Below are 16,407 nucleotides of genomic sequence, written 5' to 3' on the forward strand. Positions count from 1 at the left end.
AAAAACCATTCCATATTATTCGTCGCTGGACCGTGCACGTGACATGGCTGGCTCTTTCAAAGGGCTTCTTTTCAAGCTTCCCGACTCTTATCGGGCCTCCCTTTTGACGTCGAAACACGCACCGCGTATATTAATACCACAGATTAAATCGTGTACGGAACTCCCCAACAGAAATGTTTTTACGATCCGTACCATTTATCTTCGTAGATTATCTCGTGGCGGACGCTACGATTGCTACTTTCCTGGTCAGGGTCTCAGTGTCGTCCAAAAGGGGTCAGTAAATATTTACGGTTTCGTTTTCGGAACAGAATACAATACCCACCCACTTGACACTTCTTCGTTTAACATTTTTTCCATGCAACGCAGATTTTTTTCGTATTTTATATATTATATTTTTCATTGATTGACTTTAGCGTGGTTTTCCAAACTGTTACGTTCATGTAATGTTTGTAACAAAACAAAGAAAGAGGCGCACGTTTTATTCATTGTTTTGTTTCGCCTACAATCACCTTGCAACACCTATAAATAATATTTTAATCGAGAGTATGTTAATATTTTTTATTTCATCATACTGAATTGCAACTTTACAATGATATATAAAGAGATTGATTAAACGAATATGGCTATAATTGGAAGTTTCACTTAACTTCTGTATCAACATTTCACAATTTTGAGGATCTCACTTTTATATCGAAAGTGATTACTGTTAGAGAAGTTTTTAACGAGGATTTAATTATTAGTACGGAATTATTTTTTCCCAAAGTAACATATATAAACCATTAAAAAGCCACAATGGATTTTTAAATTCTGTCATTCTTTTCACATCTAAATAATGTAATTATTACAAGGAATAAAGTAGTCATTATTCAGAAAGATCGGCAACTGAAATTTGATCCATCAATTAATCCTGTCAATAGGAATATAAATGAGAGTATTGATAATAACAATATAACTGCAATTATAATTTTCTCCAATTCTTCTATTCGCAGATAATAAAAGTAATGTTCATTACTTCTTAAGGAGAAATTTTCCAAATTTTTCGGAAAAATACCTAAAAGTATCGGGCTGTTTGCATCACAGAAGAGTTCTCGAGATCTACTTCGCCTCCTATTCGGATAAGTGAGTGAGGAAAAAGTGCATCGGAACAATACAGCGGAATTCGCTCAAAGCGAGGACAATCAAATCAATAAATTCAATACGGACAAAGAGCGTGAGAGATGAAGGGGGAGAAGAGAGAGAGAGAGAGAGAGAGAGAGAGAGAGAGAGAGTAAAGACAGTTTATAACTATAGAATTGTACGCTTAGCGATCCTCGAATAAAACGAGATTAAGTTAATATTCTAAATTCAAATCATCAGACTCGCCTCTCGGAAGCGGTCCTCTTTTTCATTGTCACAATGGTTTATTACCAATAAAATGCAAGCTGGAAAGTTCCAAAAATTTTTCTTTCAAAAATATTAATATTTCTTCTAGAATTTTTCAAAATGATTACACTTGACCCTCGATTTATGCGGTAAATTAGAACACCATTTACGCGGTAGTTATTGTATTATGCACGATGTCTATTTACATGATTTGAATTTAGTAACACCGAATACAATGTACTTTTTTTACTGTATATTTTAGGTTGCATCAACCTCATTGGGTCATTGGCAACTACTTTAAATTATGCAGATGATTATCTATGTATATGATTGTACTGTGTATTTCTTATTTGTGGATGGTTGATTAAATTAAGTGTATTATTTTGATTTCTACAATAGTTGAACGTCGAAATCACCTTCGAAGGTCTAGGGTCTACCTTAAAAAATTGCAAAAACTCAAGTCCGGGAACCGATGAGATTCCTAATACTTTTATCAAAGGTATACTTTGACTTTCTGGAATATCATTATTATTATTTCTATTATTTGGCTGTGTAAAATGAATATGTATTTCTCAAACTTACATCAGTTATTCTTTCTCTATTTATGCGATTTTCATTCGCGTAAAACGAATCCACGTGGAATAGACGTTCGCGTAAATCGAGGGTCAGGTGCATGTAGGATTCTCACTGTTTAACTGATTTATGAATGATATCCCCACGGAATTTCGATTCTGTAAATTCCTACTACAGTCGAACTGTGATAACTTAAACTTCTATAAATCGTAAAATGTCTTCTTTCTCTTCTGCGCTATTGTGAAAACGTGTACAATACAAAATATGACTGGAATTATTTATATTTCCAATTTATAACTGGAATTGTTTGTCTCGCGTTTAATACGTATTATACTTCTATAATTTGAGTTCAGGAGAAGGCCAACTTCTTCAAGTGGAAGTTCACATTTATATATAAGTTAAAATCTTTAGAAAACTTCTATAAATCGAATGTTCGTTTGTTATACCTCCTTTACTCGAAAACTCGATAAAACGAAACCTCTAGAATGTTCCGTCCGATACGAAACACCCTAATTAAAGATTCTCGAAGTTTCGTTCATGACATGTACGGGACAGACAGTTCAGTTTCGTGTTTATTCTTATTTAATACTTTCGAGTTTTATTTACTACAACCGATATGTTTACCGTCGCGACAGTAAACATTTATTTTAGTCAACTTGAATTGCATACAATAGTCATAGAATTTTGTCTCTTTCATCTTAATAACCGACTAGGTCATAAACTCCGAAGAATCAGCTAAACATATGTACAACGATCCATCCAGACAGGTTTCAACCTGCAAGAAATCTCCGCAAACCAGCGATCCTTCGAGAAACCCTCCATTACCCTCACCCCTCTCGGAAAGGGGTTGGCTAAAGGGCGTTAGCTAGAAAATAGTAAAGATGCGCTGATTGGCGTAAACCCAAAAGGACAACTCTTATACTCAATCCAACACGAGGTGTCGATGTCGGAGACGAGAAGACATTTCATCAATTCTCACTATCCAGTGGGGCAGTCAAGGTACATTCGAAAGGACTTCGATTCTTATACATACACCACACACCAAACATACAATCACTGTTCATATTTTTATAATAAATTAAAGTATTAGTTTATCGAGTCGCAATTATTGCCGCATCCATCTTCAACATTTTCTATATCCACTGGCCGTTAAGTCAGCGAGTGGAGCGGAGCATCCCAAGAAAGTTCCTTCCAAATTTTAAATAAACTTTTTGCTCACGCCTAAACATAGTACTCGAAGACCATGTGTGTTTCCTTGCGATTCGACGTATAGAGATTCGATTGTATTTATATAGGTATACAGGTACTGATAACGTGGAGATCTATCACTGTATTGACAATTCACTGTGTGCAGTACCAATTCAGGAGGATCTCAATAGATTTCGTGAATGGTGCTTTCGAAGGATTTTTCTTAGTTTAGATGAATTGATGTAATTTAATTAATATAGACGTAAGAAAAATAACTAAACTTATCACTATTTTCTGAATACATTACTTTTATTATCTTTTAATAGGGTTCAATATGTAAGCATCGTCTTCTCTAAACATTTAGTCTGTACAGTAAATTTTAAACATATGCTTTATAAAGGTTTAAATTTATGTATTTTATTCATAAACTCAATTTTGTAAAATACAAATTTATTTAGAAGATATCGAAGAAATGTGACAGAAATTTTTGCGAACTGCAATCGAGCATGAACTATTTCCTTTAATTGTCTCGACTATGGTTTTGTACCCATTAATCATAGAAAATAGTAGAATGTTAAAAAATATTCTGTTTCTCAACAAAATGAATAGTTAAATATTATTGAAAAAAGCATTTGAAAAATATTAGTTTGTTTACTGGTGTTTTTATACAGTTGTTTAAAGAATAATATATAATTTCGATGATAGATTCAATATATTTTAATTATTTATCTCATATAACTTTAATTGCTGTCATAATGAAGAATATAGATATAACGCCAACATATAACTGATTACAGAGTAAAGTCATGCCTGTATAAGTAATTTGCATCGTATTTTTATTTTAATTTAGATTTAGTTTGATAATCTAATTATTTATGATTTTTCTATCTTTATATGTTTCACTAAATTATTCCTTATATCAGTTAACCAATTCGACGAGTATATTATATATTTATAGTCTTTCCTACACGAATAGCATATTGTATATCTTAAACGAAATAGTTTTCGCATATTTTAAATAGCTAATGATTTTTAATAAAATTATTAACGAGCGAAATTAAAATTTTTAAAAAGTTTTCTAACATCTTTGGAAAACAGTGCCGGAAAAAAATCGAGGAGTCATGCTTGATAAATTCATAGTCGAATTTTTAGATGCCTAATTTCTCTCTGATGATATAATGGCTCATAAACACATTTACCGTTATCTATGACATCTCATCAAATTATATTAGAAATCTGGAATTTTATATTAACCCTTAACCCTTTGCGCTCCAAATTTCTTTTGCATTTTTTCCTTGGTAACTATGTATTATTACGATATTTTATTTGAAATGCATTTTAAGAAATAGATAGTTTGTAGAGAGTAGTTTAAACAATTCTTCTTACTAATAATATCGAAAATAACATAATAATATAATCTATTTTAAAAATATCTTGACAAAGAAGCACACCTGTGAATAAAACTGATGTCGAATCACGCTCAACATAGGAGCGCAAAGGGTCAAGTGCTACCAGGTCTGTCAGGCTAGTGACCATTTTTATTTATTTGTATTATTATTCGTGCATGACTTACAACGCTGAAACATTATGTATTTTCAACTGTACTATAATATTCAATTATTGATAGTTTATGTTTTTCTTTATATTTCAGCACTGATTCATAATTCGCCAGTAGTCTGAGAGACCGACTGTAACACTTGAGGGTTAAAATGTATAAAAATGTGTCACAGGAATATACTAATGATAAAGATAGTCAAATACTCGAATGTGAACGAATATGAGAGCAAACAATTGTAATGTGTAATTGAATGAATGACGTAGAATACGTATTAAGTATGACAAGATCAAACAACGATTAAATAAAGAAATCAGAAGACAACGTATTAATACATAATCTACAATTAATAAAAATAAGTAAGCTAGACCAACAATAACTATTCTACATGAAGTTTGAAAATAGCATTATTTTGAAAATTATCGGTATTAAGTCTTAACCTTTTCAAGGCGGGTGTTAATAAAAAACCAATGACAAACCTGTAGTATACCGAATCGCCTAAAGGCTAGAACAAAATCAAAAAGTTAGCTAGTCCACTCTTCGATCAATTGAAACATATAACATTCGGCACAACATTCGATGCTTTAACTTACTTTCCGTAGCTACTGCAGTAAACAGTGTTTACTTCTCCTTTTTCTTATTTATTCTATAAGATGACACCAGTTTTATTGATTTTGTAATATTTATGAGATATTAAATCAAAGAAATACACGTCACCAAAATATTTGTCAATATTATTTTGTATGTGTGTATTTACTTGGATATTCTTGATCGTTAACATTCTCAGAAGCGACCTTATATTACAAAATAAACCTTATAAATTATTTCAACATCCCTATTGATTATCACACTGGTACTAAATATCGCACTAGAACTTTATTTCTGTACGATAAACCTCGAAACAATTGATAACGGAAGGATCGACATTACTAAACCATTTTTGCTATTTTAATCGTTACAAGATTACAAACAATGTATTTTATTCTGCTTGATATTACGTGTATAGTTTCCAGGCATAAAGAATTGGAATATTAAAGTTTTTAAATTGAAGATTCAGCAGTCTTAATTTGAAGATGAAATTATTTAAACGATTTCTGCATTAAATTAAAATATTGTAAAAACGATGACAATTTAATTGCATAACAACTTAATCAACAGTTTCCATAAAGCTATTAATGTTCCGCTATACATTTAATTTGTGTGAATGTTTTGCTTGAAACATACAAAAGGTAATACTCCGTACATTAAAATATAGAACTTGAAGTCTTGATCACGATAATTCTTTGATTATGAATGTTGTACAAATGTTAACTTGTTCTTATAACATTTTAGTTAGTAAATACCCGTCCTGAAATGGTTAATCCTCAAATATATTTGATGACTGTACAGGTGTCAATGCCTAGATCCATTCAGACTTTTAATCATCAGTCTTTTTAAGTACATATCTGCAAGACGCGTGGAACATTTTAATGCACTGAACATCAACACTTACGAACTTAATCCTGAACTACCGAGGTGAAACAAACAAGTTTTATTTATGACGTTTCTTAACGTATCTTCCTTATCACATAAAGTAAAAAAGCAAGGCAAGAATATTTTTTCTAATTAAACTTATTCATTAATTTTGAAATTGCGTTGTTGGATCTTAAGACCAACATCGATAGTTAAGGGTTAAATCAGCCATCAAAAGCTGTATAAACGAACGAAGGAAATAGTGAGTCAAAATGGACCTACGCACTTTTTTCTAAGCGTTAATAATCTGCAGGTACATTATTGCTCGAAAGTTTAGGATCACTTGTAACGAAAGAAAATAAAATAAAATAAACAATAATATATTTCATTATTTTTTATTTTTAATATATTATTGGTCCTTTCTATTATGTTGTCTCACTTTCATATTAAAAAATAGTAACATATTATCGTTTTTCGTTCAGTTTATATATCTCAAACGATTTAACGAATCACAGTATCTATTTCAATTATACATTTTTTAATGATAAAATCCGCGTTAGGAAGAAGGCAGATTGTTTCAACGAAAGTGGACATAAAATCATTCGAGATGCTAACGTTAAATGGACAAAAATTAATAATTGTGATTTTGCGGTTATTTTTTGATTGCATGCAATTAGTTTGAAATATTCTATTGATTCATATTCTCTCTACTCAAAAATTCACATTTTCTTCTTGTGAAATAAATGATCTAAAAGTTTTGAGCGACAGTGTACACTTACAATACTTACGAACAAAGATAACTGAGATCAATTGCACAGTACAGTAGGACTCTATTTATCCGAATCGATCGGAATGTAAGACAATTCGGGTAACTGGGTTGTTAGGATAATAAGTGCACTAATTCTCTATTACTGTTTATTCGTTTGTATAATAAAAACTGCTGATCATATAACTAAATTTCTACTGATACATACACTTTGTTCGAGTACGTTGTCTTATTTTGATTATGGGGTACGGACAAAGACAAGGAGTCATACAAGCCGCACGCAGCACAACGCGTCGAGTGAAAGGAGGTACGGGGGACAAAAATCAAATAGCAATTTTTTATGATTTATTTACACACATTCCAACAAATTAAAGAAATTTTTGCGTTTTTCTTATAAATAATCAATAATACTGTAATTAATAGTAGTGTTATGCAGTGTCACAGACCATATGGAAAATATATTACACTATTTAAACATTAGAATACTTTTTCGTAAAAACAAAACGTTGAAAGTTTGTATTGCATTTCTTCCGTTTCTAGCTCAATTTTGCACAATGCAATGTACAATATTTACTTAATTCGTCACAAACATCCTGGGTAAAATTCTGCAACTTGAAAACAGTTTAAATGAAATGAAAAACCTGTGTTTGTCTTTCAATTGGTTCAGTTGACACCCACTATTCGAAAATATTTCTATTTGCAGTAGATCGCGACGATCCTAGAAAAGCAAATATTAAAAACTAAGGGACAAACCAGAACACATAGTTTTTCTGTAATCTTTCTTTCAGAACGATAAAAAAAGGATCACTTAAAATTATTATTACATAAAATATAATGCAACATCAAGAGAACAGAAACAGAATGAAAACCAACACCAAAATGTGAAGTATTTACATCTATCAACATGCTTCAATGAAAATCTAAATTACAATGTCATCTACAATGTAAAAACACGATTAACTGTTTATACCCAGAATACCAACTATGCCGGCATCGTACATTCTTCGCAACAATTCAGAATGCCAGTTATGCTGGCACAAACATTTTTGCATTCCCTAATTGTACTCAATGATACGAAATCAACATGCACTAATTCTAAGTTTCATTTACAGAATTATAAAACCTAAATATTCCTTATTTATAAGAAACAAAATAATTCTAAACAATTCCTCACAAACTCTATCCTCAATTACCGAGATGACAGAAGAAAAACATGGCAAACCAAATATCCAAAGGAAGGGATGAAAAGGGGTTGAAATGATTAACATTCAAATTGAAACCAACTATCGTATAACCAACATGTCCAGTTCCAACACTCGTCTTCAAACACGCCACAGCCTCCATACCAACAAGAAGCCTCGTTTCCCTTTTTCTCACACAGACAACGCACTGTGCGCCGCGTGGCCCTTGTTCGAGCAACGTCAGCCCAACAATGTCCGGTAGGGGCAGGCACCGCGACGGAATTAGTTCGGATAAATCGAGTCCCACTGTGCATCGGTATCGGCTACTCCCAAGGTGTCCAGGAATCGCAGAAAGCGGGATATAATAAATGGTTAATGTTATGCTTACTGAATCGCCGAGAGGGATCGGATCAATAATCCTCGGACGCGAACCAAGGAATCAGCCCACGTCGGCCCGGAGATCACTCCACTGAACCATCTTAGTAGAACGGCCGAACGTAGGCTTCGCCTTAATGAAAACTATTGCGACGTACGACCACGCGCGCAGCCTCGCACGCCGGTAAAAGAACGTGTCTACCCGGTTTTGCTGGATGGATGCGTGCCGATGCCTGTCGGGAGAGAAAGATCGAGGGAGGTTACCGACTGCAGCGTTGCCGGTGCTGCCGGCGCGGCGCAGCGGCGGGACGCGGCGCCGGAGGATGGTTTTACGGTCGCGGCCGGCGCAAAGTGTTCCGAGACACGAACCGTTCGTGTCGAAGGCTCTTTCTGGGACGCCGGACGGGCCTGCGCTTTGCTGGCTAGGCGTCGGCTGGGGGTTCGACCGGACCGTGTCTTGGTTTGATAACAGTGCGACGCCATCCGTCGCTGGGAACGCGTAAATCGCGTGCCCGGCTCTGAGGCGATCGGGACTTTAGACGGTAGACGATCTTTCTGACCAGAAGGTGATATCGTTGGAGATTGTTAACCCCTTCGGAGACGGCGTCGGTACAGCTTTGATACCGTTTCTAGTGATTTATCTTTTTAGTACAGTAGAACCTCGATTATTCGATCTATCACGTTCACTGCCATGAGAATTCGGAACATTCTGTAGAATTATTTTGATTGCAACGCATTCGTTGACTATTTAGAATATGTGATTTCATTTGTAGTTTCAATTCATTCAGCTTTACATTAACCCCTTGCCCGGTGATTTATTTTTCAACTGTGGTCGATGCAACAACTTTGTCAGTAATAATTTATTGAAAAATGAGGAAAATTTTGTGCATATTCTATGCCTACGTTTGCCCTACAACATAATAATTAATGACAGAATAATAATATTTCATTTGAATTCAAAGGAATTGGGCAGTATTTATGTTTGTTAAATCCCATTTTAAATGTTCACCACGATTCTCACACATTATTATAAGGCAAGGGGTTAAGATATGTTTGAAACACAACTTTTAGGATACTCGCCTCGGCGATCTTCTTCCTCTGTTACGTGTATATTCTTGATTCGCAGCTGATGGGTTAATTGGACGGTTGACAGACCAGATAAATGGAATTTAATAGGAAATTTTCCGAAAGATTTTTGTAAAATTCGATTGTGTACATTCCGAGATATGATCTAAGAATCCGAGTTATTTAGTTATTGAAAATTTAATCTTGGAATAATCTAGATCGCGGATAATAATGACTTAGTTAGCCGGGGCCCTACTGTATTTAATTATGATATATTGTATTTAATGGAATTGGAGATAGTTATGACTAAATATTTAAAAATCTAAGTTACTAACAAATTAAGGTAACATTTTTAATGGGAAAAGAAGAATCTTATTATTGAATTTTCGACTGGAAGTTTTTTCAATGAATAGAATAAAATGTATTTGACATTTTTGTGTGTTCTCATGTATCTTTTGTAATCCGAAAGTATTTTTAGAATACTGAATTTTTGTAGTGTATTATTATAACTAATATCTATCAGTAGCGGCCACCAAGATCCTTGCTGTCTGTACAATGTACTGTACTGTCTGTGTAATATTAACGGGAGTTCCATTAATCATAAGTAAACTGTAGATCTTTATGTATGTAAGTTCTCATTTTCATAGACTACGACCAGTACAAGACACAAACTCATTTTATAGAATGCAAGTATCCTATTTATAATTTAAATAAAGTAGTAATATTGTTATCATTCACTAATGTTAACGTTTTGTTCGTATTTAACGAATTTGTAAATGTCATGAATGCTTGAAGTTCTGCAGCCTAGTTGCAACTAGGATTATCCCTAAGAAATTATTTGTTGAAATCACAAGCAATTCATAATGGCAGTGACATAAAAATTTTCTTTTTTCATAAAATAGGTCACAAAATGCTATTATTTTCTCTCTAACAAATTTTGCTCTATGTATTGCAATTTTTCTACTCATACTTTCATTAGTTGCATTGTTAGAATTAATCCTTCGTTGAGTATTGATAATGTTAAATACATGGCAATATTAATTGTATTCTTTACAATGTAAATGTTTGTAATCCATGTTACTGAGCTCAAAAATTTATTGCTATTTAGTGAATACAATAAACTATCGTTCCAATGATATTAAATATGATATCTTCATGAATTGTTTTATACCGAATAAAAGTTTTTTTCCTTTCCACAAATAATTAACAACGTAGTCTTCTAATGATATTTGTTATAAAAAATTTACAACATACGGAGTTATATTTAATGTCTGCTTCTATCGTATATAGGATTAGCTTTAAAGATTAATTTTGTAAACATTCTTGCATACGCGAGCATTTCTGTGTTACTCTATATAAATTAACGTATAATTCAATACTTTATTACATTATAAATATGGTTAAAAGTTAAACATTGCATCTTGTAAATATTTGTGACAATTTTGTACAAATACTCAATTATTCTATTTAAAATGTGATTGTAAACTGTCAGAATGTGCTTTATAAATGGTATTTTATTGCACTAAAATATATTGTACTGTTTACTTTTAGCCCTTTGAACTCTGTAGGTTCCAATATTGCACCAGCAATAATATTAGATATTTTAATGAATCTTAAAGAAACTACCCCACAATTATTAAATTTTACACACATCCAAATTTTGGACTATCAAGGAAAATGAAAGATCTAAAAAATGTTATAGCACTTTTCAGTTTCGTTAGGGATACTATAAAAATTAGTTGCAGTTGCTGATAGATTACAAAACCATCTGGAATGATAAGGGTTAGTAACTACACTCTCGTGTTTGCTTCCGTGTTGTTATAAACTGTAATATTAAAGACAAATAAAATTCATAAATACAATTGAATGAAATCAAAAATAAAAATAAATAAAAGCTGTATGGAATATTATCAAATATAGTCCTTTAACTTTTATGAAAAGTTATTATTTTAATTACTCGAAGCTTTTTGGGTTAGTCCTGCTATTCTTTCCGAATTTCTCCTTTAATCCCAGTTTTTGTCAAAGGAATGTTTTTAGTCGGAATAACGATTTTATTGTATAGTACGGCAGCCTCAATTAACTGCCTTAATCAAGAGATGGATAGTCCGGATAAATCGAGACCCAGTAGACAATTAAGACCCGAAGAGAAGAAATTAAAAATGTACTTCACGCCCACGATAGGTATTTCATTTAACAGGCAATTAATTCCTTTTTCCTATAAATATCTTTATACTCACAGTATCGTTTCAAAGAATTCCTCCATCACAGTTTCCATTTTATTCTTGAAAAAAACTCGTTAACGTATGTTATAATTTTATACATCCGTCGACTATTCGAGTAGATGACCTTTTTACAGTAACATTTCTCAGTAAAAGTATAGTAATAATTTTCCTTATACGTTGGATGTGATTTTGCACTTGTACATGCAGGCTCATTTGTATCACTCATCAAAAATTTTAAAAATGAAACAAATCATCAAGATCGCACTTTCGTTCACCAAGATACATTGCACAGTAAATAGTACACATTCTTCAAATAACCAAATCTAATCTAAACATGTGTGTATTAAGAACTAATAATTAAAAAATGAACAAGACACTAAATAAATAAAAAATAGAAAACGGATTTCGGTTGGTAAATATGCAAATTATTAAACGTACATCTGAAGAATAAGAGTCTGATACACTAGATAGTGCAAGTCTATTTAGTCCAACAGTAAGTGGAAAAAAGAAGCAACATGGCAGCTTGTATCTTCAAGGCTATCGCTTCTTCATTCGAGTACGTCTCGAGTATCTTACTGTCAGCCTTAGACTTTTCGCTGTTCCTTTGACGACTGGTATTGAGGTTATGTAACTGTACATTGATAAATACGATCTTTTCTCTTCAGTAAATTAGGGGATATTGTTATAAACTCCCTGATTCACTCTACTAGAAGCAGTGAACTTATATATACAAAATAATATGTTACGACATATATAAAAATCAATATTGCCCTTAGATCACATAAATACCACGTTTCCTTTAAATATTTTATTCCATGCAGTTATTATATTATAACCTCCAAGATAAAATTAGCCCAACTTTAAAACACTGATATTCTTGTTTTTGCTTAAAATATCTTGTAACAAACTGTGTCATAAGAAATGTGAAAGGCTAAAGCATAATAATCTCAGTTAGACTAATTTGTTAACAAACTCATTAATGCATGTTAAAAACACAAATTTTATTTATGCCATACCAGTTTAAATCGTTACAGTTTTCTTTCGAGTGTACCACGTTTTCACCGATCTCTTCCAATAACAATTAAAACTTTTCGAAAACTGCTTGGTGTAGACGTTTTCTTGAAATACAATATGCCAAAAATGTTTGTCACGAGTTGCTGGTCCATTCGGGCAAAATTGGTAAAGTTAGAAGGGCTTAAAGTATGTTTTCTGAAGAATGTATCGCAGTATTCTCAATAGGTACAGCACAATAACTACGGTAGGGTGGTTCAAAGACTTAACTGGTTATCGTTAATTCTGAATCTTACTGCGATACATCAATTTTTTCAAAAACTACATAAATAGAATTATGAAAAAATAGAATAATTTCTATATTTATAATTAACTGATATATATGTAAACTCGTTGAAATTTATTTTACGACGTATTAGTACTTTTAACTTAAATGGAGTACATATTGAAAAATAAAGCGCTAAATTCACTTTGCTGTTTTCTTATTTATATTTTTCGAGAACTTTTTGAATGCTCCACTATATGGGCATTAGAAAGAAAATGTTCGGATATAAAAAAAAGTTGCAAAAGCAAACGTATTCTTATAGCGATCAATAAAATAACCACTTACAATCTATTAATTACTCATCAATATTGTAACTTAGTATACAATTTTAAAAAGAATGTAAACAATTTACTATCACTAAAGTTCAATAAACAAGCTATTTATGAAGAGCTCAGAAAGGAAAACTTATTGGAAAAGTGCGTAGGCGAATTTATACAAAACGATAACTAGATTTTCAACCAGCCGGATTCGAAAGTAAACTCGAAAGTAATACTTTGTGCCTGGAATACGAGAGAATAAGCTGCTTAGGTCTTTACCTGGATTCTTAATACTGTATAGGCGGCAGTTGGAAAACACCGTTCGAAACAGAACGAAGTTTGGAAGGAGGAGAACGTAATATCAGTCAATACCTGGATTTGACTGCTCCGTGTTTATAAACACGGAAAACAGCATTCGAAAGTAATGTACTAATAAATATGTACTTCTTTATTAACACGTTGACAATTTAGAAGTATGTTAGAAATATTCCAAATGCGCGCCAAACTTCAAAGCATACATTATATGTTTTATAATCGATAATATTTATATATTTAATATTGATTTTGTGCCTTTAACTCTGAACTAGTTAAAATGAAATTTATTTGTTTAAAATATTTACTTCTTTCGATGTGATTTATTAAATAATAAGGTAAAACAAAGAAATAATTAAATAAAGTTCATTTAAGAAAACAATCTGTCTTATCAAAGTAGAAACTAAAAAATCAAAATTGTTTCATATAGATTGCTCTACTGTTCTTATATCTCATACATTTAACGAAATTCGGTTCGTTTGATACATTGCCAAGAAAATTAATTTTTGAACGTATGCAAAAAATGACATCGATTGCATTTGGGTATGTGGTAATCAAAATATTAAAGATGTCAAAAATCATCGATGCTTCTAATTGTCGAAATAGTAATTTATATGTGCTAAGGGGAAGAAATTCTATATAAAGGAAATAAATTTCCGTGTGCAACAGACAATAAACAGGGATTATACACACGATCTACAGAGTGTCTTTTCTAACATATAATTTTCAGACAAGGGGTGATTATGTCTGCACACATAAATTAAGAACGAAGAATAAAATGTTTTCATTTAACATCTCTTTTTGGAGTAAATCAAGATTAAACATTTGTGAAGCAGACACGCGTTGACTCTACCGAATATATAGTACATAGTACAAACAATAGTATAAAAAACAATATAATACATGAAAAGTAAACAAAAAGTATAAAATACCTTTTTTTCGTTTGAAACTTTGTTTTCGATTAAATTTGGTTTAAAAATTTGTCGAGTAGAGTTGCGTTCAGCTATCTGCCGACAAAACTAGTTCAAATTTGATTTTTCCGAACACAAAGACACAAATAGAAAAATTTTTGTACAGTTTTTTACATGCAATACACTTCTATTAAAAAAGTAATTAAATTTTTGAATGCACATGGATCAATGCACTCGAAAGAATACATGATTCCATATATATATATATAGTTCTCTTTCAACTATACTGTTTTCTCGTTTCATAGCCTTTTTCCACTTATATTGAAAATAGAATTGTAAGAATTATGTGGACCATTTTTTATAAAACGAGGCAATAAATATATTCACCATCAACATTTTCTATGTTACGAGAATATATAATGGCAAACACTGAAAAAATAAAGGACACCTACATTGTTTAAAAATAAAATGCCACAGTTCTGTATGAGTTCATAGTTTAAATAACGAAAATTGTAATAATGCAAGCTGGCGTACACTAATTTCAAACATTCTGCTGCCGTCGCACCGAGTGTCGTCGACTAGAACTGCAAACAGAACGAGGAAAAAGTTTCGTATCGTTGGGGGAATTTGTAATAATTCTAATAATTATTAAGTTCCGTGGTTACGACCCGGGGGACGGAATTTCTAAACGAAGTTTCCGCGGCCGCTACATTTCGTGATTATAATTGTAATATGACGGGGAATTACAAAGAGTAGTAGCTGTCTCCAGTTAAAAATGAAACAGCAACCAGAAGTCTCCCGAACGATTTCCAGACAGCAAGGGGACACTTTTATACAGCAACATAATTAAAACATCATTTAATATTAACACTTTTCTGTGACAAATTTTTCTGAATTTTAGTATAAGATTAATATATTAGAAAAGTATATTATTCAATAAATAAATGTGAAGATTTATCGTAAACAGATTTTAAAATGATTATCTCAATTTTGATGATACTTGGATACTTCACATTTTGCCATATGATCGTAGAATTTATATGCATTAGATATATAAATCAGTAGCGTATTGTATATCCATCAATAATACGTGTTAGTACATAAATATATTTTAGAAACAGGATTTTATTCGTAAAAATACAAAAATGTAAAATGTATGTAGAATGATAAATATATTTTTTAAATCTGTTGGTAAATAAATTTTAGGAATAGGAATTTGCAACATGATAGAAAATATAGTTTAATAACTGAAGTCAATATCTACGTTTGAAACATCAATATGTTTGTTTTCAACAGTACTTTTCAATATTAACTTTATCAATACTTTATTCATCTTTTTGTTGGTTTCTTAATATGTATATTTGAAAAATTTCTTCTTTAATTTCGTGTTAACATATGTTGCTTATATATTCCCTCCTTTAGTTTTCCATGTTACTGTAATTTTTACCCCACCCTTTTGTATTTCTGTATATTTCTTTATACAACATATTATTATTCTCTCGCGCTCTAACTTTTCTCCTCAAAATATCTCTTCAGTCATCTGTGCTACTATTTTTTGAACATTTTTATTAATTACTTCCGGCGTATATAAAAAGAATTAACATTAAACAAATTACTATTATTGGACTGAATATCTCGCTTACTAACTAAATCATTCGAAACTTGAAATAATTAAAAAATGAAATAAGTTACAAACTACATTTTGAAAATCGCATGATTCGTCGTTTGTTAAAAAGCCATACCGAGCGAGTTCGAAATATTCCTCATCCATAATACGATACAAGTAAATTCTACGTGTATAAAATCGAATCGTTTATCGGCGTGACCTAATATCGACGGTCGCGGAAGGGAA

The 16,407-nt window shown here is 31.8% G+C and overlaps 2 protein-coding genes across 3 annotated transcripts in view; both read right to left on the bottom strand.

The window, feature by feature from the left end:
* Window positions 1-16,407, bottom strand: part of LOC116433167 (E3 ubiquitin-protein ligase MIB1-like) — a 411,486-nt gene that overhangs the window by 316,792 nt on the left and 78,287 nt on the right. Inside the window, exon 1 of one of the 2 annotated variants that reach the window (XM_076372833.1) lies at window positions 8,466-8,809. The exons of the other annotated variant lie outside the window; for it this stretch is intronic. The gene's annotated coding sequence lies outside the window, so the exon portion shown is untranslated. Of the gene's footprint in view, window positions 1-8,465; window positions 8,810-16,407 lie in introns of those variants that run through there. 2 annotated transcript variants of the gene reach the window in all.
* The window catches only part of LOC116430223 (mind bomb 1), a 676,416-nt gene that overhangs the window by 68,942 nt on the left and 591,067 nt on the right, over window positions 1-16,407 (bottom strand). The gene's annotated exons all lie outside the window — the stretch shown is intronic.

Source organism: Nomia melanderi, chromosome 1 (genome assembly GCF_051020985.1).
Source record: "Nomia melanderi isolate GNS246 chromosome 1, iyNomMela1, whole genome shotgun sequence".
Taxonomy (NCBI): domain Eukaryota; kingdom Metazoa; phylum Arthropoda; class Insecta; order Hymenoptera; family Halictidae; genus Nomia; species Nomia melanderi.